General features: G+C 44.9%; 1 long non-coding RNA gene across 2 annotated transcripts in view; it reads left to right on the top strand.

Moving 5' to 3' along the window:
- Positions 1-26,889, top strand: part of LOC310844394 — a 290,664-nt gene that overhangs the window by 175,586 nt on the left and 88,189 nt on the right. The window lies entirely within an intron of this gene.

Raw genomic sequence — 26,889 nt, 5'->3', positions numbered from 1 at the left:
CAGACTTGGCTATCAGGCGATTGCTCAACAACATTTTGGGTTTGGATTTTTACCTCTTGAAATATGGCAACCTTATAAGTGTTTCCTAAACTTGGGTCTCCATTGGTCCTGCTAGTTAGAGACGATGGGAGTTGTAGTCCAACAAAAGCTAGGGCACACCTGCCCCATTGGTTTGTGCTGTGGCCACTTCTGGCTCCCACACCAGCAGTGCCCTACAGTGATTTAATTATGCAAATTAAATAAAGCTGCATGTAATTTATTGATTTGCTGGTCACACACCTGTGGCATGAAGACAGCAAATCTTATTTCAACCTGATCCTTGTTTCTGAGCAATTCTGCCTACTTCTGGGGGATCATTGTGTGTTCCTCAGCCATTTCTCACCTACCTTCCTAATTACGAAGGCTTGGAGTTCATGGTCATAAACTTGTTGGGTGGGGAGGTGCGGATATTTGAGATTCTCCAAATGCAGGCCAGCTTGTGTCTGATGCCAAATTCCACACATGGGTCTGTTTTTCATTAATTGTCACACTAATTTCAGCCATGTTCCCTAGTATTTGAAAGATTATTCAGTAGAGGGATAAAAAAAATATATTACTAATAACTGATTGTGATGATGAACTGAATACACTTTCATTTACTTGGACTGCATCACAACCAAAGAATTTAATAGTTTCTTTCGACTGCATCGCAGCAACAAATAATTCGAAACACATTATCCCAAACAAGAGATTGCAGAAACCAACTAGGACAATCACATTTACAAGGCTGTTCCTTTGTGCAGGAGCCGTGGCTGCTTAAAACTACGGCAACAAAGTTTTGTCTCTGATGAATGATTAATCAGGCCACTTAACCAATTAACATTTCTGGCATGAGGGGCGAAATATTCCTGTTTTCTTAAGGAGAAGCAAAACAGAAACCGCAGTCCTCAGGCCACACGGTTTCTTGAGACTGCTCTAGAGTGTAGTTAAGCAGAGCTGGGAAAAGCTAGTTGCTGCCCTTAATGATGGTGTGAAATAAATAAATAAGAATTGTCCAGTAGCTCCTTAGAGACCAACTAAGCTTGTTCTGGGTATAAGCTTTTGTGTGCATGCACACTTCTTCAGATACACTGAAACAGATAACCCACCTACTTTCAGCAGCCAGAAACATCATAAACAGACACTGGAGAGACCTGTCAGGAGTAAGCATGGACCAAGGGTACCAAATAGTACGGTGGTACCTCGGGTTACATACGCTTCAGGTTACAGACTCCGCTAACCCAGAAATAGTACCTCGGATTAAGAACTTTGCTTCAGGATGAGAACAGGAATTGTGCTCCGGCAGCGCGGCGGCAGCATGAGGCCCCATTAGCTAAAGTGGTGCTTCAGGTTAAGAACAGTTTCAGGTTAAGAACGGACCTCTGGAACAAAGTACTTAACCTGAGGTACCACTGTATGGGAAACAGCCTTACTAGAAAAATTAACCAATAAACTGAAACTGGCACGGGGACAAACAGAAGAAGACGCTTTTACCCCGGTATGGCTCCCCTTTATCACATACACAGCCCAACAAGACAATGACAAAAATTCACAACAGCATACAAATCAATATGGCTAACCTGATCCAAAACACCCACCCACCCCACTCACACATGAAAACAAAGACCACCACAGCCAATCACAAACAAACAACCACACCCTAGGTCAACCCCAACCTCTCTCACCACCAAAGAAACACAAATGAACAGCACAAGCAACGCTGACACCGAATCCTACATACATTAAGCAAAATAGAAAAATTGCCACCCGACCCCGACCCACTCACCTCTCGCCCCTCCACCTCTTTCCTCCTTTTCTTCCTAATGTCTCAACAAATGAAACTGATTTGTAAAATGTTACATGGTAAAAATACAAGAGAAAGACATTACACATATTTTTGTAAATCAAGAAAATCTTTAATAAAAATACTTTTTTAAAAAATACATTGAAACAGAAGTCACCAGACCCTTATATCTAGTGGGAGGGTGGGGTGGGGTTTTTCTCAGAAGGGTAGTAGGAAATGGGTGATTGACACAATGGGTATGGTGTGTAAATTACGGTATAGATAGGTAAAGGTAAAGGGACCCCTGACCATTAGGTCCACTCTGGGGTTGCAGTGCTCATCTCGCTTTACTGGCCGAGGGAGTCGGCGTACAGCTTCCAGGTCATGTGGCCAGCATGACTAAGCCAATTCTGGCGAACCAGAGCAGCGCACAGAAACGCCATTTACCTTCCCGCTGGAGTGGTACCTATTTATCCACTTGCACTTTGACGTGCTTTCGAACTGCTAGGTTGGCAGGAGCAGGGACCGAACAATGGGAGCTCACCCCGTGGCGGGGATTTGAACCCCCAATCTTCTGATCGGCAAGCCCTAGGCTCCGTGGTTTAACCCACAGTGCTACCCACATCCACGGTATACATAGCTGGTTTGAAAATGGTTTGAAAGAGGGAAAGAAAATGCCTTCTTCCTTTGTCTATACAGTACGTACATTTTATCATAGGTTAGACAGAGAGAAAGTGAGCAGTCCAATTATAAATGATTTAAATAGTTTGCCAAAATGTTGTCTGCCCTTTGCTAATTGTTGAGCATAATTTATTTTCTCCTCAACTGACTAAGAACGGACACGGAGCATGGTGGGAGGGGGCAGAATAATTTATTGGCAGCGCTCACTTGTGTGTACTTTTCATTCCCACTGCATTCCTGACACACCAGTAGCCTTGGCGCATTACTGACCAGGCCACACCAATGGGCTGCCCCACTGCAGGCTCTAGTGCTCCTTTGTGAAGAGTCAGTGTGCAAAAAAGGAGCGAGACTCCAGCTCTAGTTCTTTGCAGGTCGACCCTCAACACCATATATAATAATAATAATTTGCCTACCCTTCCACATTTCTCTGATGAAAATAGGGACATCCTATTCCATACCCCACAACTTTCATCAGATTATTTTAGGGAGCGTCTCCACCCCATTGTACAGCCCAGACACTAAGGTCCAGCTCCGAGGGCCTTCTGGTGGTTCCCTCCCTGCAAGAAGTGAGGTTACAGGGAACCAGGCAGAGGGCCTTCTTGGTGGTGGCACCGGCCCTGTGGAATGCCCTCCCACCAGATGTCAAGGAAATGAACAACTATCTGACTTTGAGAAGACATCGGAAGGCAGCCCTGTTTTGGGAAGTTTTTAATGTTTGGTGCGTTTTTAATATTCTGTTGGGAGTCACCCAGAGTGGCTGGGGAGACCCAGCCAGATGGGTGGGGTATAAATATATTATTATTATTATTATTATTATTATTATTATTATTATTATTATTAATATTTATTTATTTATTTATTTATTTATTTATTTATTTATTTATTTATTTATTTTATATCCCACCCTCCCCAGCCGAAGCCGGGCTCAGGGCGGCTAACAACAATAAAATAGTACAACATTCTAAAATCATTTCATTATAAAATTAATTCAAATCAAATTGATGGCAACCATTAGGATAAAGTTCTGTGAAGATTGCCAAAGGAGGGAGTCAGGCTGTGCCCTGACCAAAGGCCTGGTGGAACAGCTCTCTTTTGCAGGCCCTGCGGAAAGATGTCAAGTCCCGCAGGGACCTAGTCTCTTGTGGCAGATCGTTCCACCAGATTGGAGCCACAGCCGAAAAAGCCCTGGCTCTAGTTGAGGCCAGCCTAACCTCTCTGTGGCCTGGGACCTTCAGGGTGTTTTTGTTTGAAGACCATAAGTTCATCTGTGGGACATACCAGGAGAGGCAATATAATAATAATAATAATAATAATAATAATAATAATAATAATAATAATAATATTGGATGTCCTAAGGGAAAGCGGGACATTCCGGGATCAAATAAATCTGTCCCTGGAAAATAGGTGCACTTGGAGGGTCTGTTGATGCAAAGGTGCCTTTAAAGAGGACCTTGTACAGCAAGGATGTAATCTGAGGTGACGGCCGCTCTGCCCTGAGAGACCTAGGAGGGCTGGACTGAAAGCTGCGGAGAGGTCCCGTTTCCAGTGCCTCTGACGGGACTGCTATTAATGGAAAGGAGCAGTCTGGGACAACTGCAGCTGTGTAATTTCAGCTCCAGTCTACTGACAACTTCCAGATTTCCTCTGGCAAAATGCTGTTTTAATTACCGCGTGTGTTTATCATTCATCAGCAAAGTGCCCGGTGGGGGGGGGTGGAGGTGGGGGGATAAAGGCTATTTGGCCCCAATAGACTGGAAAGAAGGCTCCAAATTCCAGTAATGCGAGGTTCCCTGAAGTCTGGCAACCCTGGAGTTGGGCTCCACTCCAGTAACCACACGAGAGGGTGCAAATGCAGAGGGGAAACTGAGGCTCCTCAAAGCTCCACCTCCTGAGAAATATCTCCATCACCAGCCGCATTCCACTCAGTTATCCAGCATGCAATCTGGAATTGGTTCTGGAATTCAAACCCCCTTTAAGCAAGATTATGTCCCCACATGATTTGACATTGTGTGTTGCCGGCACCTGTGTGGGAGGGGTCCGTGTATATAGTGGTACCTCGGGTTAAGTACTTAATTTGTTCCAGAGGTCCGTTCTTAACCTGAAACTGTTCTTAACCTGAAGCACCACTTTAGCTAATGGGGCCTCCCGCTGCCGCAGCACCGCCAGAGCACGATTTCTGTTCTCGTCCTGAACCAAAGTTCTTAACCCGAGGTAAGCGGAGTCTGTAACCTGAAGCGTATGTAAAATGAAGTGTCTGTAACCTGAGGTACCACTGTACTTAAATGGTAGGATAGGAAGGGGGGGTCAGGACTGGGAAACTTTGTGTAAACTTTTGTAATGCATGAACTCTTCTCTTTATGCTTGCTAAACAAATCATAGATAAACAACAGGTTATATAACCCAACACGCGTGAATATGGAAAGATCTGTGAGGATCTTTCTTGATTCTAAATGTCTTTAAGAAATGAGGGGGAGACTTGCAAATTTAGTCGTCCCCCCCACAGATCATCCAGTGCACCCCCTGCAATGCAGGAGTATGCAGCTGTTCCATATGGGAATCGAACCTGCAACCTTGGCGTTATCAGCGTCACGCTCTAACCAACTGAGCTATCGCAATGGGGGAGGAGATTTTTTTTAAAATTGCCTGAACCCTCTCAGTCAGTTTTAGAAAATGTATTTCCTTCATCCGTCTCCAGAATAAATCTATCTGGAACCAATACAACCATACACATCCATATTTATAGATTCCTCCGAATCTCTGGACTTTCCACCTTCCCCTTGGTGGGTCCTATTATTAAACCTTTTCTACTGCATCTTTTCCAACAGTCCATATTTTTTTTTCCAATAGTCCATATATATATATATATATATATATATATATATATATGGGTTTTGGTGTCCTCGGGTGTCTTCCCGTGTAAAAGTTGGGGTGTCTAGGCGACGTTTCGACGAGGTCTCACTCGTCATCTTCAGGCTGGTGCTTTCGGCTTCTTGTTACTGGAACAGAGCGGGATCTCAATGTTTGAGTTCCTATAAATACTGTAGAGGGGGTGTGGTGTCTAGCCTCCAATGTTCTGGGCAGAGAGGAAGTTCCCAGGCTAGTGTGCCTTTTCTTCTTTTGTTCCTTAATTACTTGAGAGATACCTTGAGTGATTTCTTGAGTGATATCCTGAGTACCACTTAGGTGGGTCATTAGGTGTGGATTAGTTGCTAAAGTCTTTGTGTCTTGACCTCTAGAACTTTGTGAAGAGTTTTCCTGAGAAGATGGCTGTATTGCACTTAGTTGTGCTTTGGCTTGGCTTCGTGTATAGGGGCGAGCTGTGGTTTTGTGGCTTGTGTCAGCCAGATCTGTGTAGGGATTGCAGGGGGGTGCAGCATCCGGAGGTGCCACCATGGATTGGCTACTGGATGGTGTCACCATCCAGTAGCCAATCCATGGTGGCACCTCCGGATGCTGCACCCCCCTGCAATCCCTACACAGATCTGGCTGACACAAGCCACAAAACCACAGCTCGCCCCTATACACGAAGCCAAGCCAAAGCACAACTAAGTGCAATACAGCCATCTTCTCAGGAAAACTCTTCACAAAGTTCTAGAGGTCAAGACACAAAGACTTTAGCAACTAATCCACACCTAATGACCCACCTAAGTGGTACTCAGGATATCACTCAAGAAATCACTCAAGGTATCTCTCAAGTAATTAAGGAACAAAAGAAAAAAAGGCACACTAGCCTGGGAACTTCCTCTCTGCCCAGAACATTGGAGGCTAGACACCACACCCCCTCTACAGTATTTATAGGAACTCAAACATTGAGATCCCGCTCTGTTCCAGTAACAAGAAGCCGAAAGCACCAGCCTGAAGATGACGAGTGAGACCTCGTCGAAACGTCGCCTAGACACCCCAACTTTTACACGGGAAGACACCCGAGGACACCAAAACCTGCATTCCTGTACCCGTGAAAATCTACGAAAGCATATATATATATATATATATATAGGTTTTGGTGTCCTCGGGTGTCTTCCCGTGTAAAAGTTGGGGTGTCTAGGCGACGTTTCGACGAGGTCTCACTCGTCATCTTCAGGCCTGAAGATGACGAGTGAGACCTCGTCGAAACGTCGCCTAGACACCCCAACTTTTACACGGGAAGACACCCGAGGACACCAAAACCTGCATTCCTGTACCCGTGAAAATCTACGAAAGCATATATATATATATATATATGCTTTCGTAGATTTTCACGGGTACAGGAATGCAGGTTTTGGTGTCCTCGGGTGTCTTCCCGTGTAAAAGTTGGGGTGTCTAGGCGACGTTTCGACGAGGTCTCACTCGTCATCTTCAGGCTGGTGCTTTCGGCTTCTTGTTACTGGAACAGAGCGGGATCTCAATGTTTGAGTTCCTATAAATACTGTAGAGGGGGTGTGGAGGCTAGACACCACACCCCCTCTACAGTATTTATAGGAACTCAAACATTGAGATCCCGCTCTGTTCCAGTAACAAGAAGCCGAAAGCACCAGCCTGAAGATGACGAGTGAGACCTCGTCGAAACGTCGCCTAGACACCCCAACTTTTACACGGGAAGACACCCGAGGACACCAAAACCTGCATATATATATATATATATATTATAACTCCATTATCTCCATAGTTCTTGCTACATTACAAGTGTTATTGCAATGCTGCTAATGTTTTCATCTTCTTACAGTGGTCTCTGAAAGAAATTATAAATTTTCCCCATTCTTTGTTAAGGTTTTGGTCTTCTTGGTTCAACAAATTGCGTGAACAGGCGGAGTCCCCCAGATCCCGAGCGCACCCTGTCATGTGGAATAACGCCTCAAGACAACGAGCTATGGGATTAAATTAGCCACAACTTTATTAAATTTCAGATGTGGGTAGACCTTGGCTCAGGCATTGGGCGTTATCCCTCCCCAGTCCCCAGCCGGGGATCTAGGGAGCATCAGGGTTATCCAGTGTGTGGGTGGGGGATGGGCCGGCTCTGGAGAACATATGTTCAAGCAGAGATAGCCACCCCCGTTATGCTGCCGTCGCAGGGGAGGGCAATGACGACCTTTCGGTGTACGGTCAAAGCCTCCCTTCAGAAACCCCTTTAACGGGGAACCCTGGTATCGCCACTGCAAAGAGGAAGATAGACTAAAGGATTCCGCCCAAGGCCTGATACCGCCAAAGTTGTGATATTTTGCTACGGGAAAGGCGAAACCTGCCAATGCAGGGGAATTCCTTTCCAGCCCTTTAACAGCGACCTTGACAGCGCCCGCATACCTGTGAAGAAAAGTTAACCTGCAAAAGAAGACATTAACTGAGGGTGGGTAGGGTGGGAGAAGCTCTGGAGCCAAGTGAGGATTCCCAGGTAAGATCCTCCCTCTATTGTGTGGGCAGGTAATCCCTCCCCTACCTGGCCTGGTCTCCTTGGCAACGCTTCCCCCAGGTGGGATTGGATAGCTGACTGAGGTAGGCGGAGACCTCCAGGTATCCCACCTGAGGGAAGGCAAAGCCAAGCCTATGCTGAGGGAGCCGCTCCAGATCCAGGGCCTGCGCGCGTCCACGCAAAGGGCTTTTTTAATGCGGGGAGCGGTCATTACTGTATTTTTCTGTGTGTAAGACGCCCCCGTGTACAAGACGCCCCCTACTTATGGGGCCTCCAATTTAAAAAAATGGTGGGATATGGCCCAGAGTTGTTGCCCTTTTTTGGAAGGGGTGCCCCCAAAATCACCCACCCAACGCTGGCAATCACACGCGTCGCAGAACAAAACAAGCGTCTGTCCACTCGCCACCAGCAGCCGACAATCGCACGGACAATTGCCACTGACAATCTCCTGCTCGCAGCTGCAACCAGTCGCCTGTCCCACATACGCACTATCCGTGTATAAGACGCCCCCGTTTTCTAACATTAGAGTAAAAAAAAACCCTCATCTTATACATGGTAATTAAAATTGCATGTAATCTAAATACTTGGCTGCTTTATGTCTACACCGACCTGCTCTACGTGACATCCTATTTTACCTTGGATTTTATTTTTTTATTTTTTTGAACCTGCCAAATCACACTGCTGCATCCCCAGTGGGAGTTTCCTAGAGCTCACCATCTACACCCCAATCTCTTTGGTCTGTTCTGTGACAGCCTTGGCACACAGCCAACTTGTCTGCTTTGGCAGAAATACAGGAGATTACAGGTGCTCAAAATACTCATGGATTACAATGCTCACTGATTTCCCCCCCCCCCCGTTGGAAATCAGGCATTTCATAAATCTGGCATGTGAATGAAGCAGACCGTACATTTAAATTCCAGAATTTTAAAACATAATGATTCTTCCAAGGGGTGGGTGGCACTTTTATTTTGCTTAAAGTTGTCAAACGAACAAGAGAGGGACAGCAGCAGGTAAGTCAGTGAATTTGCATTGAAATTTAAAACAGAACAGTGTTTGGATCCTGATATGTGACCTAGACAGCATCTTAAAAAGTAGAGACATCACCTTGCCAACAAAGGTCCGTATAGTTAAAGCTATGGTTTTCCCAGTAGTGATGTATGGAAGTGAGAGCTGGACCATGAAGAAGGCTGATCGCCGAAGAATTGATGCTTTTGAATTATGGTGTTGGAGGAAACTCTTGAGAGTCCCATGGACTGCATGCGAGAAGATCAAACCTATCCATTCTTAAGGAAGTCAGCCCTGAGTGCTCACTGGAAGGACAGATCGTGAAGCTGAGGCTCCAATACTTTGGCCACCTCCTGAGAAGAGAAGACTCCCTGGAAAAGACCCTGATGTTGGGAAAGATGGAGGGCTCATCAGTGAGCGAGGTAACGCTCACAGTTTTCTGGCACCAGTGTGGGGTAGTGATGATGGATTTCCTGGCAAAGGGTACCACAATTCCTGGGACATACTACGCTTCATTGCTGCAGAAATTGCGGAAGGCCATCAAAATCGTGAGGCATGGTATGCTGACCAAATGTGTCTACCTCCTGCAGGATAACACCCCGGTTCACAACTCACATGTTGTTCAGACGGAAGCACGGTCTTGTGGCTATGAAATCCTTCCTTGCCACCCCACCCCCCTTATTCTCCTGACCTCACACCATCAGACTTTGACCTCTTTCTAACCATGAAGTTATTTTGAAGGGCAAGCTTTCTCCAGACAATGAAATGCTGATTTCTGAGTTCAAGTCATGGCTTCTGACGCAACCTGCTGACTTCTGCAAACAAGGTCTCCACAGTTGCATAAAGTGATGGGAGAAGTGTTTGACTCTTGCTGGTAGCTATGTAAAAAGGTTGTGACCAAACTGCGGGAGGCAGTGGAGGACAGAGGTGCCTGGCGTTCTCTGGTCCATGGGGTCACGAAGAGTCGGACACGACTAAATGACTAAACAACAACAACATGTAAAAAGGTAAAGAGAACCCTGACCATTAGGTCCAGTCATGGCCGACTCTGGGGTTGCGGCGCTCATCTCGGCTTTATTGGCCGAGGGAGCTGGCGTACAGTTTCCAGGTCATGTGGCCAGCATGACTAAGCCACTTCTGGCAAACCAGAGCAGCGCACAGAAACACCGTTTACCTTCCCGCCAGAGCGGTACCTATTTATCTACTTGCACTTTGACGTGCTTTTGAACTGCTAGGTTGGCAGGAGCAGGGACTGAGCAATGGGAGCTCACCCCGTCGTGGGGATTCGTACCGCCAACCTTCTGATCGGCAAGTCCTAGGCTCTGTGGTTTAACCCACAGTGCCACCCACGTCCCTGGTAGCTATGTAGAGAAGGACTAATAGCTTGCTCAGTTTTGTTTCTCTCAGTCCACGGGAAGTAAGTCAGGGGAAATCTTTACTGGACGCCCCTCATATATCTGAAAATAGGACCTTCAAACTCTTGAATGTTCCATGGCTCTGCTGACTGCCGGATTGTAAGGAAAACTTTGAATAGGTTTCCAAAAGATAAAACAGTAAAATCAAAAAAATTCCCAACCGTACTTTAAAACATACAAAAGTTAAAACTCTAAAACAAATTAAAATTACCTCCACTTTCTAAGCACCTGGGTAGACTTGAATAAACAGGTCTGGAAAGAGTACAGTGAAGGCACCTGCTTGATTTTGATAGGCATTGAGAAAAAACAAGACATTTGGTTCCTCCATCCCCATTAGAAATTGTGTGCCTATTTTATCCTGTTCAGAAATCATCATTATGTGGGAAGAACATTGTGTACAAAACAATACTGAGTGTGTGGAAGACCACAGACCACTGGATGTCTCCAAACAGGGGAGAAGGGAAAGGAATTCACCCCCATTAACCCTGGCAAATACTCACAGGGAGAAAACAAATGAGGAACAAATGCATATCTATGCAAAAGTGCATTTAACAGCAGACGACAGGGAGTGCTGTTTCCAATGCATTTGCACTGAAACTGCAAGAAAAGGTTCGAGGGAAGGAAGGCACCAGACCGATTCAGCCTGAATTTGTAAATATGCTTTTTATCCCAATACAAAGTTAAGCAGCCAACATGTTAAACAGCCAAATCTTAAGCAGCATGGCAAGGTTAAATTGTGCATTTTGCTGCTCATTTCAGCAGTGGAATGGGAAAGGCAGAAATCCCTCAAGTATGCCCAGCCCCAGCCCCCCAAGGCCACAGTTAATAAATGGGCTCTGGCTGCACATGGCAGACCAAGGAAACAGAGATCATTTCTTTGCAAACCCCCAAATTATCAATGCCTTCAGCCAGTCAGCATCACTCAGGCATCCGAACTATGAGTCATAATCTTTTAATGAGAGAGGAGTCTACTCACTTCTAGCCGTATTTCTAAGTGGTTTTCTCTTGGTTCTATTGCGGACGTCATCAGCGACATCAGTAGCTGTGAAGCCACAGCATCTGGTGAAATGAATGGCTGGAGTTCATTGACAAACTAAAAAGTCCTTTATAAATCAATCAAGCAACCTAAAGAAAAGGTTTTAAGAGAAGAGGCAGCAGAGAGGTTAGGTGTGATCGCCAGCTTGAAACACCATGAAAAAACACCAACTGATATATTCCTTCCCTCCATCAAGGAATATATGAAAAAATATGGTTCTGGAACTGGAATTGTTAAGTTGTGGGTGAACATATCACACGACACAGTGATTCTTCAAACAGTTCTTGTTTATTCACAGGCGAGGCCAGAACTGAACTGAAGGGTTCAGCCAGCCTGCTTATATAGAGCTCCAGTACAACGTAACTGTAACAACTTTCTGTAACTATCCAATCCCTGAACGTCACTTTCGATCCCTCATTTGCATATGTGGACTTGAACTATCTACAGTATCCCCCTGCTGGCCCAGCGTGAGAACTTCAGTACATAACAGGAATATTAATAGATAATGTATAAAACGTGCAGGGGTAAGCAAGGAAATAATAAAAGAATCAATTGAACAATTATTAAATTATAACAACACAACAAGACGGAAGAAGTAAAAAAAAAACCACCTGAGATCGCACATGGGTGAAGGGGAGTGGGGGGTACAGGGGAATTTATAATATTATTTATAATATAAAAATTTTAATATAAAATTTCTAATTGTGTTGTATTTATATACAGCAAAGAGAAGTCTAGAGCAATTATGTATTTTTTAATTCAGTTAACTATGTAATAGACTTATGTTAGAAAACGAATATGGATTTTGAATTTGATGTTTGTAATTTTTCTTTTTTCTGTTTTGGAAATAAAAAAAAGGAATAAAAAGAAAAAGAAAACACCAATCGATATGGGACATAATATAGATCTTAATCTTTGGGGGAAACTTTGGAAGAGCAATCTGAAGTTTACAGCTTGTTATTCCTTGAAGGAGAACTAGCTGAAAATGATTTACAGATAGTATCTAAATCCTAGTAGACTTGCTAAGATGTATATAAGACTGAATCAGATATTTGCTGGAAATGCAATGAGACTGAGGGAACGTTTTTTCATATGTGATGGACCTGTAAAAGGGTAAAAGAATATTGGGAAATAATTCATAATGAATTAAAAAAAATGTTTTTTTTTAAAAAAAAACAGAGTCCTTTTTGTTTGGGATCATTCAGACGGAAATTCTCAGGTGTCAAAAAAATGTTATTTATGTATGCCACTTCTGTGGTCCATGTTTGGTCACCCCAAAAATGGAATATGAGCAAAGTCCCAACTAAAAAAGAATGTCCACTTAAACTGATGGAATATGCACAGCTTACAGATTTAACATATAGAAAAAGAGAGCAAGAAAAACATATGTTTGAAGAAGATTGGAAAATGTTTATTGAATATATGGTGGGGGGACTGTGTATATTTGAAAACATTGACAGCATTAAGATAAATTCAATGGTGTAAATAAGTTTTGATGGATGTAATAATGGACTACTGAATGGTTTAGTTTATATAAAAAATGCTATGTTGTGCAAAATGAACCATGGAAAGAGAAGAAGGGAAGTCGTTGATATTTTAAGGTTGCTTAAAAGAATATTCTAAGATATAAAACAGAAAAATTAATAAAAGTTGTTGTTGTTGTTGTTTAGTTGTTTAGTCGTGTCCGACTCTTCGTGACCCCATGGACCAGAGCACGCCAGGCACTCCTGTCTTCCACTGCCTCCTGCAGTTTGGTCAAACTCATGCTGGTAGCTTCGAGAACACTGTCCAACCATCTCGTCCTCTGTCGTCCCCTTCTCCTTGTGCCCTCCATCTTTCCCAAAATCAGGGTCTTTTCCAGGGAGTCTTCTCTTCTCATGAGGTGGCCAAAATATTAGAGCCTCAACTTCACAATCTGTCCTTCCAGTGAGCACTCAGGGCTGATTTCCTTCAGAATGGATAGGTTTGATCTTCTTGCAGTCCATGGGACTCTCAGGAGTCTCCTCCAGCACCATAATTCAAAAGCATCAATTCTTTGACTATCAGTCTTCCTTATGGTCCAGCTCTCACTTCCATACATCACTACTGGGAAAACCGTAGCTTTAACTATGTGGACCTTTGTTGGCAAGGTAATGTCTCTGCTTTTTAAGATGCTGTCTAGGTTAAAACACCAAAGCTGGTTTTGGTGATGGTGGTAGGGGAATTCACCCAAATGCTGTATTTCCTAAGAAACAATGGGATAGATGTGGCTAATATTGTGTGCACACAGCTTCCAAAAGCAGAGCAGAGCAGAGCAGATGGGAATGTGTACACAACCAGAAATTCCTACCCCCCCCCCTTTAAATCCTCAGGGTGTGCTCACAATCTCAGCGGCAGTCAGAACTCTTCATCTCCTTCTTTGTCCTTTTCACCTGTCATACATTTCCAAGGTGAGGCTGTTCCCAGGGGGAGCATCAGTCTGTAGGCAGGATGACGGAAAAAGCAAAGCTGAAGCAGTGCTAATGGTGTGCAGAGCGCAATGCGAGAACAGATGTTTCTCAAAGAGATTCATCTCGCGGGTTACATATTATTCTAGCAAACTGCCCGCATGGTATGCTGCGCAAGGCAAGAGGTGAGCAGGATAGGACCCTTGCGCTAGCAAAACACCACAAATTGTACTGTGGTGTTCGTTGGTGAAGCATCTCAGAAATATGGCTATGAGCCAATCGAGATGGCGCATCTCCAAATGTTTGTTTGTTTGTTTGTTGTTATTCCCTCAACCTGGAGAAGCAATCTATTTTTCCACCTTCCCATTTCGACTCTCTGGCACCTTATCTGCATAACCTAGCAATTCTAAAATATAGACTCGCTCTTGCTCTCGCAAGATTGAATGTATTGCCCTCAGCTGTACTTGAGGGACGATTCCAACAGATTCCACACAAAAAACGCTCATGTCCCTGTGGAGATGGCAGCACCGAATTGGTGGCGCCTTCTGGCTTGCACTCTTTATAAAGTATTGAGGAATGAGATTATCACCCCTCTTTTTTTGTCCATTCCGGGTCGCCCAACCACTGCCACAGAGTCCTTTCTCTTGGCAGATCAAGATGAGCAGGTGACAGCAAAGGTTGCAAGGTTTTTAACTGGGCCAATCAGAAAACAATCCACTATTTGACTATTGAGTCAAACCCCTAAAATGTATTTTATATAATTGACTTTTTATTTCTGTTCTTTGCATATCGTATTGTTGTTTTATTGCTATGGCCAATGGCTGATGCAGATAAAGATTCATTCATTCAACCTGGAGTTGAATGTGGGGCAAAAATAACTAGTTGTAAGTGCCTTTCTATGCAGAACTTTGTTTGGGTTCCTGGGGCTGTTTGGCAGCTTTCTTTCTTGCTGGCAAATGAAGATACTGGATATTTTCAGGGGGCACAGGGGATTCCTGTAGAGAAGTGCTTCCTTGTTGGGAAAGAGGATCAAAGTTGGGGCTAGAATTCTGTCTTTATCTTCCCACATAAGAAGCCTGGTATGTCCCCTCCCCCTTAACATGCAAAGGGGTCTTTGTCCCCTCAGGCCAAATGTAAACTAAGAACTGTAGGCAGGTGCCATCAACGGCTTGTGGAGGCTCAGGTTTCAGTAGATATTTTTTCCCTGGATTTTGCAAGTTTGTAATTCTAGATTCAATCAGTTCTAAATCAGTACAAATAAATCCTTTCCAGCCCGGCCTGATTTGAAGCCAACACACACAATTAATATGAGACCATCAAATCTGTGAGAGAATCTCAAGAATCATCCACATTCCTCACAAACTGGCTCAGAACATCAGGGCCATGGCACATATTTGGGGAGCTTCCAGATGGGATGGGATTGTGGATTTGGCGCTGCCCGTGTACACATTTTCCTCGGCAAACACACAGCATTGTGGTCAACATTGTGGTCAAGGTACTTCTTTTTTCCCAAAGGTGCTACCTTCTGAAGAAGAATGGCAGGACTGGTAGAGGTATCGTTTGGGGGAAAATATGATGGCAATATTATAATGGTGGGAGATGACAATGGAGTCATCTCACATGAACAAGAGAAGAGAACTTCTGAGCACTGACAGATTACCAGAAGGTATACTTCCTAAGACCCTTTTACTTATGGTAAGAAACATGGACTTAGAGATGTGTTGAGGTTTAAATAAAAATGATTTTTAACAAGATTGGTGTACTGTTGTTTGGGAATCCTTGTGAACTGCGAGACAGGGTTTAGCTTAAAGGGGAATGTATGTGCTTTAGCGATGCTCTTCGGCACATCACTTTCTTTGAGTATAGTGGTACCTTGGTTTACAAACTTAATCTGTTCCAGAAGTCCATTCTTAAACCAAAGCGTTCTTAAACCAAGGCGTGCTTTCCTATAGCAGCGGGGGACTCAATTTACAAATGGAACACACTCAACAGGAAGCGGAACATGTTCTTCTTCCAAGGCAAAGTTCACAAACCAAAACACCTACTTCCAGGTTTGCAGCATTCTTAATCCAAGCTGTTCTTAAACCAAGGTACCACTGTACTCAAGTGGAGGCAATGGCCAGAAGATTCTTTTACCAGCTTGTAGTCGGCCACAGTGATTCATGTGGGTCTGCCTTCAAAAACAAGTCAGGAACAGTAGTGGGTCCAAAATGTGGCAGCCAGGCTTTTGTCGGCTGCCCGTGAAAATAATTCCAATTCCATGTCTATTTCATTGACCACCTGTTTTCATAGAGCCATAGAACTGCTGAGTTGGAAGGGACCCACCAGGGTCATCTGGTCCAACCCTCTGCAATGCAAGAACATGCATCTGACCCATATGGGAATTGAACCCACTACCTTGGTGTTATCAGAACCACGCTCTAAACCAACTGAGCTAACTTGTTTTTATGGTCAACTGTGGAGATCTCCATATCCATTTCATCATCCTAGGTCATTAGGCAAATCCAGGGCCTTCTCGATGGCAGTTCCATGGCTTGGAAATATTCTCCTAGGGGAGATCAGCCAGCCTCTTCCCCCCCCCCCCCATAATGTTTATTAATTTTTTCCAAATATCTTAAACACAATGCAGCTTAACAATATTATTCTCCTTTGAATCTATATCTTATCCGAATTAACTTCCCTCCACCCCTCTCCTGGCTTCTCTGCCTTGCTCTTACTTAAGCATGATTACTATATATACATTCTATAAATGTCTATAATTCCTTAATAAATTTTTGTATTATACTTTAGACATACATTCCTTATTGTATTACAGCATTACATGTTGTGATCTAACCAATGTTTACAATAAACATGATGAGTTTTATTTCAGTCCTGTGAGTGTCTTTATTTATGTACAGTTTTCTCTAAGTATACCATAAATCTGGACCATTCTTTTTGGAATTTCTCACTGTCCTGCTGTCGGATTCTTCCAGTTAACCTTGCTATTTCCGCATATTCCAATACTTTCTGTTGCCATTCTTCAATTGTCAGAATATCCTGTTGTTTCCATCTCTTTGCGAGGAGTAGTTTTCCTGCTGTTGTGGCATACAGGAAGAATTTCTGATCTTCCTTTTTAATATCCTCTCCAACCATTCCTAACAAAAATGCCTCCGGTTTTTTATAAAAGGTGTACCTAAATATCTTTTTTAACTCCTTATATACACTATCCCAAAAAGTCTTCACCTTGTGACACAACCACCACATATGGAGAAAATTTCCCTCTTTTACAGTGCATTTGCAACAGTTGTTATTTTTCATTATGTACATCTTTGCTAGCAAAGATCAGCCGGCCTCTCTGGGTTCTTTTCGCTCTAAACTGGGTTTTTTTTTTTTTCCTTTTCTTCCAACAGGTTTCTATTTAAAGTTTTACACATGCTGAATTGGATACTACATTACAAACCGCTTCTCTTCAGTTTACATTTGGTTGCGTTTTTAACGCGTGGTTTTGCTTCGTGATAGATACCGTATTAAGGGGAAATGTGTGTGCGTCTTATGGAGCAAATGCAGGCTCCATGGCTTCAGCAAAAGCAATGCGAAGCCTCCGAAGCACAGTGGGAGCGCTCCCGCTGCGCTCCGGAGACTTCGTGTTGCTTTTGCTGAAGCCAAGACAGTCTCGTTCTCCTGGCTTTGGCGAAAGCAACATCGAGACTCCGAGACTCTCCTGGCTTCAGGGATAGCCGCCCAAAGGCTCTGGAGCACAGCGGAAGCTCCTGCTGCACTCTGAAGGCTTTGTGTTGCTTTCACTGACGCCTGGAGAGCGAGACGGGTCGGTGCGCACCAACCCCTCTCACTCTCCAGGCTTCAGGGATAGCCGCCTTAAACCAAGAGAGCAAGAAGGTTCAGTGCACACCAATCCCTCTCGCTCTCCTGGCTTCGCTTCACTGGAGAGGTACTGCGCAGCTTTCCCTCTCTGTGCAGCGCCCCTTCAGCGAAGCGGGAGGAGAAATGGAAGGGGCTCCGTTTCTCCTGCCGCTTCACTGAAGGTGCGCTGCACAGAGAGGGAGACATTTTTGTTGTTGTTGTTGTTCTCCCCCTCTAAAACTAGGTGCATCCTATGGTCGGGTGCGTCCTATAGAGCGAAAAATACGGTATTTTCTGCTTTGCTCTGTTTGGCAGAAGAGCTCACTATACATTACTTACTCAGCCAACCTGCCATGAAGGCAAAGCAGGACTTGGGAAAAGAATACCCTTCTTCGAACGATGTGGCTTCGTAATGAATTGCGCTTGGTTGCTGAGAAAGGTCAAGCATCCCAGCTGTGTGGTGTTTACAGCACTGGCTAAAGACTCTCCCACTGCCATACCAGCACATGTTTGCTGTCACTTAATGATTTACTGAGTTTCCAGTGGGAAGGAATCAAAATTAGAAATTTAGCTTTGGTTGAATTGTCATCCTCCCCGCAGAGGTTCTGCCAGTGAATGCTAGACGCAATTGCTCCTGTAGTTTTAATTAATGGAGTAAATTTGCAGTGACTCGGGTTTTTATATCTTTTATTACTTACTCGTTATTTTCATTCCCTTATTTCTAATGACAGCTATAATGGCTATCTTGTACTTCCAGGAACCTTTTAATGAGGGTGAAAGAGGAGAGTGCAAAATATGGTTTGAAGCTCAACATCGAAAAAACGAAGATCATGGCCACTGGTCCCATCATCTCCTGGCAAATAGAAGGGAAAGAAATGGAGGCAGTGAGAGATTTAACTTTCTTGGGCTCCATGATCACTGCAGATGGTGACAGCAGTCACGAAATTAAAAGACGCCTGCTTCTTGGGAGAAAAGCAATGACAAACCTAGACAGCATCTTAAAAAGCAGAGACATCACCTTGCCGGCAAAGGTCCGTATAGTTAAAGCTATGGTTTTCCCAGTAGTGATGTATGGAAGTGAGAGCTGACCCAAAAAGAAGGCTGATTGCCGAAGAATTGATGCTTTTGAATTCTGGTGCTGGAGGAGACTCTTGAGAGTCCCATGGACTCCATTCTGAAGGAAATCAGCCCTGAGTGCTCACTGGAAGGACAGATCCTGAAACTGAGGCTCCAAGACTTTGGCTACCTCATGAGAAGAGAAGACTCCCTGGAAAAGACCTTGATGTTGGGAAAGATGGAGGGCACAAGGAGAAGGGGACGACAGAGGACAAGATGGTGGGACAGTGTTCTCAAAGCTACCAGCATGAGTTTGACCAAACTGCGGGAGGCAGTGGAGGACAGGAGTGCCTGGCGTGCTCTGGTCCATGGGGTCACAAAGAGTCGGACACGACTAAATGACTAAACAACAACAACTTCCAGGATTGGAGGCAGTATGTCTCTGAATGCCAGTGGATGAGGAACTCAAGTGGAAAAGGGTGCTATTCTGCTCATGTCCTGCTTGCGAGTTTCTCAGGGGCATCTAGTGGATGGCTGTGAGAACAGGATACTGAATTAGATGGCCCTTTGCTCTGATCCAGAAAGGCTTTTCTTATATTTCGATTGGTTTGTTTTTTCCACTTATATCATAGAATCGTAGACTTAGAAATTCATAATACTTTACCTTTGTAACTGGGTTCTTCATGGAATCATGGAATTGTAGAGTTGGAAGGGACCACAAGGGTCATCTAGTAGTAGTAGTAGAAGAAGAAGAGGAGGAGGAGGTGGAGGAGGAGGAGGAGGAGTTTGGACTTGATATCCCACCTTTCACTCCCCTTAAGGAGTCTCAAAGCGAATATGATGGAATTTTCGGAGCTAGCCAACCTAACCGGAAGAGTCCACAACCAGAAGGAGGAGGAGCATCAGGAAGAGTGGATTAAATTTAATGATTATTTAGTTAAAAATGTTAAGTTAAATCAATTGGAAATAGCTTGTAGATACTTAATTGGCTTAGGATTTTACTTAAGTTAAGTGATGAATTAATATGTTTAATTTCAAAAGGAAAAGATCTAAGGATGTTAAGGTTCAAGTAAAACTTTATAAGAACTGTGATTTGGAAAACTGTTAAAAGGACATGCAATGAAATTCATCCAAGGGGAAGCAAGGAAGTCACTTAACAATGTAAATAGGTGTAATTTTTTAATAAGGTTATGAATTATGTTTGTTTGTTTTATGTGTTTGTTTGTTTATAATTTTGTGAAAACCAATAAAAAAATTGGGGGGGGGATAAGGAGTCTCAAAGCGGCTAACAATCTCCTTTTCCCTTCCTCTCCCACAACAAACACTCTGTGAGGTGAGTGAGGCTGAGAGACTTCAAAGAAGTGTGACTGGCCCAAGGTCACCCAGCAGCTGCATGTGGAGGAGCGGAGACGCGAACCCGGTTCACCAGATTACGAGTCCACTGCTCTTAACCACTACACCACACTGCCTCTAGTCCAACCATCTGCAATGCAGGAATCTTTTGCTCAGTGTGAGGCTCAAACCCACAACCCTGAAATTAAGAGTCTCATACTCTGCCAACTGAGCTATCAGGGTTCTTGTTTATTATATGAGACTTATCTTTTATTAAGGGACGTGGGTGGCGCTGTGGGTTAAACCACAGAGCCTAGGACTTGCCGATCAGAAGGTTGGCGGTTCGAATCCCCGCGATGGGGTGAGCTCCCGTTGCTCGGTCCCTGCTCCTCCCAACCTAGCAGTTCGAAAGCACGTCAAAGTCCAAGTAGATAAATAGGTACCACTCCGACAGGAAGGTAAACGGTGTTTCCATGTGCTGCTCTGGTTCACCAGAAGCAGCTTAGTCATGGTGGCCACATGACCCGGAAACTGTACGCCGGCTCCCTCGGCCAATAAAGCGAGATGAGCGCTGCAACCCCAGAGTCGGCCACAACTGCACCTAATGGTCAGAGGTCCCTTTACCTTTATCTTTTATTATGTGTGCTATTAGTTATATTGGTGCCTGATTATTTAGCATAATTAAATATAAATATAACACAGGAAAACATCAAATATTAAAAGCTTCCCTATACAGGGCGGCCTTCAGATGTCTTCTAAAAGTCAGGTACTGTAGCTGTTTATTTTCTTGACATCTGACAGGAGGGCGTTCTACAGGGAGGGCGCCACTACTGAGAAGGCCCTCTGCCTAGTTCCCTATAACATCACGGCTCTCAATGAGGAAACCACCTGAAGGCCCTCGGAGCTGGATCTCAGTGTCTGGGCTGAACGATGGGGGTATACTCCTTCAGATATACAGTCATACCTTGGAAGTTGAACGGAATCTGTTCCGGAAGTCTGTTTGACTTACAAAGCATTCGAAAACCAAAGCGTGCCTTCCGATTGGCTACAGGAAGCTCCTGCAGCCAATCAGAAGCCGTGGAAGCCCCATCGGACATTCGGCTTGAGAAATAACGTTCGAAAACTGGAACAGTCACTTCCAGGTTTCGATCGGAAGCCAAAACGTTTGAGAACAAGGCTGTTTGACTGCCAAGGTACAACTCTGCTGGGCTAAGGCCGTTTAGGGCTTTAAAGGTCAGCGCCAACACTTTGAATTGTGCTCGGAAACATACCGGGAGCCAATGCAGGTCTTTCAGGACCGGTGTTATATGGTCTCGGTAGCCGCTCCCAGTCACCAGTCTAGCTGCCGCATTCTGGATTAGTCGTGGTTTCTGAGTCACATTCAAAGGCCGCCCCACGTAAAGTGCATTGCAGTAGTCCAAGCGGGAGATAACTAGAGCATGTACCACTCTGGCAAGACAGTGAACAAGTAGTTGGGGTCTTGGCTGGTGTACCAGATGGAGCTGGTCAACAGCTGCTCTGGACGCAAACTTCTCAAACAAGGCATTTCATGACTGGACTCAAAAACAGTTGGTCTCTCATCCTCCTGTCCAGTCTCATGTGACCATTCCACCCATGGCTGCTTTCATCAGAGAGGATGGGCAAGAGTCAGGAACACAAAGCAATCAGCCATGCAAGTATCTCGCCCACATTTACAGACCGAAGGAATTGGGAAGTATCCGTAACAAAGACGCACAAAGATGGAAGGACACATCACCATCACTAACAATTGAAGAATGACTATTAAAACTAACAGACTTGGCTGAGATGGTGAAACCGACATGTGTAATCAGAGAAAAGTCATTTGTTAAAGATTGGAAACCTCTCATAGACTTTTGGCACAAGAAAGAAAATGAAATAATGGCATTTGGATTTGTGGATTGAAGATAATGTTTGTCTATATAAAGTGGTTTTGTGGGGTTTTATATGGGATTGGACGACGTGAATACTGTGTTGTTTTTATATAGCAGACAGATGAAGAATCGGAAGTTCTTTACTTTCTGAATCTTACATTTCTATCTTTCTCTTTTAATCTCTTTTCTATTGTTTTCATTACAGTCAAACCTCGGTTCCTGAACGCCTCAGTTTTGGAATGTTTCAGCTCCCGAACGCTGAAAACCCAGAAGAACCGTATTTTTCGCTCTATAGGACGTACCTTGTTTTAGAGGGGGAGAACAAGAAAAAAAATTCTCCCCCTCTCTGCTCAGCTCCCCTTCAGTGAAGTGGCAGGAGAAAAGGAGCCCCTTCCATTTCTCTTCCCGCTTGGCTGAAGGGGCGCTGCGCAGCTCTCCCTCTCTGCTGAAGCCAGGAGAGTCTTGTTCTCCTGGCTTCAGCGAAAGGAACCTAAAGCCTACGGAGCGCAGCGGGAACTTGCACTGCGCTCTGAATGCTTCAGGCGGCTATCCCTGAAGCCTGGAGAGGGAGAAGGGTCGGTGCACTCCAGGCTTCAACAAAAGTAACGCAAAGCCTCCGGAGCGCAGAGGGAGCACTCCCTCTGCGCTTTGGAGGCTTTGCGTTGCTATCGCTGAAGCCAAAGAGCCTGCAATCGCTCCATAGGATGCACACACATTTCCCCTTAATTTTTGGAGGGGAAAAAGTGCGTCCTATAGAGCGAAAAATACGGTGTCTTCCGGAATGGATTAAGTTCAAAAACCGAGGTACCACTGTATTATTATTATTTCTTCTTTCTTTCTTTCTTTCTTTCTTTCTTTCTTTCTTTCTTTCTTTCTTTCCTCTCCCTTTTTGTGTTTCTATTGTATCTATATAAAAGTCTTTGCTTGGTTAAAAAACGGAAAAAGATATCAAGTTTTGTATTTTTCTCTATAATCCTTAATAAAGTTTATTTTTTAACAAAGAAAGTATCCGTAACAGAACAAGCAGGCCCCTCAGGCACATTAACTGGCTCTAGAAATCATCCTGAACTAGAATGTATGGGAAGTGATTTTATCTGCATTGTGTTTTGCAAAGCTGTCACGCTGGAACTTCAAGAGCTCCTCTTCACCTCCATGAAGACTAAGAGGTGACCAGTTATGTCTAGGTGGTCTTAGCTGTTTTGCTATGTGCTGCGTTAACTGCAGGTGTTGGCAGGTGAGCTGGGCTTGCACAGATGCTGATTTGTGGAGCTATGCAAGTTTCACTGCAGCAACACAATTAGGCCCTGGCAGGCTGGCCAAGTCTATTGGATTAGTTCCCAGCAGATTTGTTCCTGAAAAAGCAAGCCACATGCATGGAAGGGGCTCGCTTATGGAACAGATGTTTGGTTCTGTGGGGAGGCAGAAAAGCAGAGGAGGTTGAGGAAGGGAGACCTTAGCCCAAAAGGCTGAGAAGCAATGGGCTAAGCTTATCTTGGTTTCTATCCCATTACAAATCAACATTATTCTCTGTTTACATTTATATTGGGAAGCTGAGAAAGGTCTCTCCACCCCACAGTCAGTCTGCATTTTTACTGCAGAAAGTACTGCTCTGGTGTGTAGAGATCTTTCCTATTCTAATTAACTCAAGAGGGTTCTGGAAGCTTCTCTGTGTGAAAGAAGCAAGCAGATGGTTCGTGATGTTTGGGTTATTCCTTCAGAGAAGCTGAGTACAACTGGCTTAACCTGGTTCTGTTATCTCTTCTGTCAAGGTCATGCTGACTACAAGAAGAGGCCAGAAGGAACCTGAGTTTCACACTTTCTCTTTGTATCTCTTTTCCTTCTAGTATGGTGTTTTGCTTGGTGTTAAGGTTTTAGACCACCTAGCAGTTCAAAGGACTCGGGTGGCGCTGTGGGTTAAACCACAGAGCCTAGGACTTGCCATTCAGAAGGTCGGCAGTTTGAATCCCCATGATGGGGTGAGCTCCCGCTGCTCAGTCCCTGCTCCTGCCCACCTAGCAGTTCGAAAGCACATCAAAGTGCAAGTAGATAAATAGGTACCACTCCGGTGGGAAGGCAAACGGCGTTTCCGTGTGCTGCTCTGGTTCTCCAGAAGCTGCTTAGTCATGCTGGCCCATTACCCGGAAGCTGTACACTGGCTCCCTCGGCCAACAAAGCGAGATGAGTGCCGCAACCCCAGAGTCGGCCATGCCTGGACCTAATGGTCAGGGGTCCCTTTACCTTTAGCAGTTCAAAAGCACGTCAAAGTGCAAGTAGATAAATAGGTACTGCTCCGGCGGGAAGGTAAACGGCGTTTCCGTGCGCTGCTCTAGTTCTTCAGAAGCGGCTTAGTCATGCTGGCCACATGACCCAGAAGCCATCTGCGGACAAACGCCAGCTCCCTCTGCCTATAGAGTGAGATGAGCACGCAACCCCAGAGTCGTCTGCAACTGGACCTAACGGTTGGGGTACCTTTACCTTTAAGGTTTTAGACTTATTATAAGTTATTGTAAGTTTAAGTCTGCTGTAACTGCTTTCCTTATGGACAGTGCCAATCCTGAATGTGACCATTATGCTCCTTTGCCTTCAGTACCAGTAAAGCTCTGCTGGATTAAATATTAATTGCCTCCTGTCTATTTTTTGGGAAATCCTGCCACGTGTTTAAGTTGTTACTCTGCTAACTATACGCTGGATTCTCTCTTTTTTTGGATCAATACTGAGTAGAATTTCATGACACCCACTTCACACAATCTTGTCTCACACCCTCCAACATTTCTCCGATGGAAATGGGGACATCCTATTCCATACATTTCTCTGATGAAAGCAGAGACGTCCCTTCCAACATTTCTCCGATTAAAATAGGGACATCCTAAAGAAAAGCAACCTAGCAGTTTGAAAGCACCTCCGGGTGCAAGTAGATAAATAGGGACCGCTTACCAGCGGGAAGGTAAACGGCGTTTCTGTGTGTGGCTCTGGCTCGCCAGAGCAGCGATGTCACGCTGGCCACGTGACCCGGAAGTGTCTCCGGACAGCGCTGGCCCCTGGCCTCTTAAGTGAGATGGGCGCACAACCCCAGAGTCTGTCAAGACTGGCCCGTAAGGGCAGGGGTACCTTTACCTTTTTAAAGAAAAGCAGGAAGGAGCTAGCGGGGAGTCCCTGAGCAGCAGCTGGAAATCAGGACCAGCTTCTCCACCAGAGCGCAGTGGGGAGGGGGAGTCCCAGGAGTCGGGACCAGTGTCCTCACCACCAGAGGGAGGAGAGGAGTCAGGTTTGGCAACGCCCACATCAGGAAGCGGGGAAACGGTCAGAAGGAAAGTCACCGGCTGGGCGCGCGCGCCAAGTTCAAATGTACAGGAGCGCGGCACAGCGGGGAGCCCGGGAAGGGAGCCAGGTCCTAAAGCCCGCCGGAGGGAGGGGCAAGACTCAGGAGGTTCAACGTCAGAGGAGTCCAGGAAGGAGGGAACCCCAGAGGGCAGAAAGACCCAGCGAAGGAAAGAGCAGCGTAGGAGGTGGAGCCGGGCTAGAATCTTAAACTGGTGTGGGTGGAGCAGTGAGTCAGAGGGGACTTAGTCGGTCTAGCGTCGAGACGTGGGGCTGCGCGCCCAGAGCTTGGAAACGGAAACTAAACTTTAATAAAGACTTTTGTATATAACATCCACTGGGCGTTGGTCCTCTGTGAGCTGGGACCTAGCGGCAGTCCTGACAGTATGTTTTTCTTGTACTTACATGAAAACCAATAAAAAATATTTGGGAGGAGGATATGATGGTTTTCACCGCATGGCTACACAATAGCTTTTTATAATCATGAGGGGGAAATCCTGCACATCAAATGTAGCAAAGTGGGTTAGTTGGACCTACTGAGTTTCTGCATTTTTTAAAGGTGCAGAGCCTGTCTCAAGAGCAGTGCTTTGGGGGGGCGCAGGGGTACGCATAACCCTAAACATTTTGTGAATCTTTGTACTTTTGTCCATCTACTGTATTTATTTTTCCCTATTTGAACTATAAAATGGTGATTTTCTTGAGTGAAAATCAGAGTACCCCTAAACATTTTTTTAAGGGAAAAAAAAGCACTGCTCAGGAGAAAAGGTGGTACCTGTGATTTACTGTACCATCTCGGAGGCTAACAACAGACAGAAAAGTGCTGCAACCTAATGTGTTGCGCCCGGTTACATTTCCCACTGCCAGAATAGAACGTTCCCTCTCAAAACACGGTGCATGTTTTGATACGGAGAGCTGCTTTGGAAGATGGTTCCCCCACCCCAACAGAGTGGTGCTTCTTTCCTCTACAATCCAAATTCCAGCACATCTGGGTCATAGTTTTCACAACTAATTCTAGGTCCAAAGGAGAGGGGTGCTCTGGTGTTACTGAGAATGGCCTCTGCCTGCTGGACCTTGACAGTAAACAGGTTTGGCAAAGACTTGTTGTCCTCCAGATATCATTGGATTACAACTCCCATCAGCACCAACCAGCATAACCGAGGGTCAGGGATGATGGGAGTTGTAGTCCAACAACTTCTGAAAGGCACCACATTGACTACCCTTGGCACAGACAACCCAAGCTCCCTACCTAATGGACCCAAGTTAGCTTCAGCTTGGGTTGTTTGCCTAGATTTTTTTGGTGGAAACAGTAGCCAAGTCTCAAGATACCAGAGCTTGAGTTAGTGTAATATGGCAGTCTTTTGCTCAGGTCTGGAGGGGCAAAGAGCTGGGATGAGAGGGACCAGGTCCAAGTTTTACATCCTCTGCATGGCTGAGGGAAACCAGGTCCCTTAAAATTGTGTCTAGAAGCAGTAACGAGAAGTAATGAATTGTTTAATGAAAGCTGAATGGTTCGTTCACCTCAGAAAAGGCATCCTTGCTGAATGATGGACTGTTCTGCTCTTACAGGCCTTCTGGAAATAGTCTCTTCCATACCAACAGCGTCCCATGGAACATACCCAGCCATACAGGCCTGAGAACCACAGTGAGGCGGGGAAGGGAAAGGAGACACTCTTCCGCACCGTATTTGTTTGCGCCAAAGGA

Source organism: Podarcis gaigeae (genome assembly GCF_964106915.1).
Source record: "Podarcis gaigeae genome assembly, chromosome: 5".
Classification (NCBI taxonomy): Eukaryota; Metazoa; Chordata; class Lepidosauria; order Squamata; family Lacertidae; genus Podarcis; species Podarcis gaigeae.
Note: the sequence above shows the minus strand (reverse complement) of the source record. Positions and strands in the feature narration are given on the sequence as shown.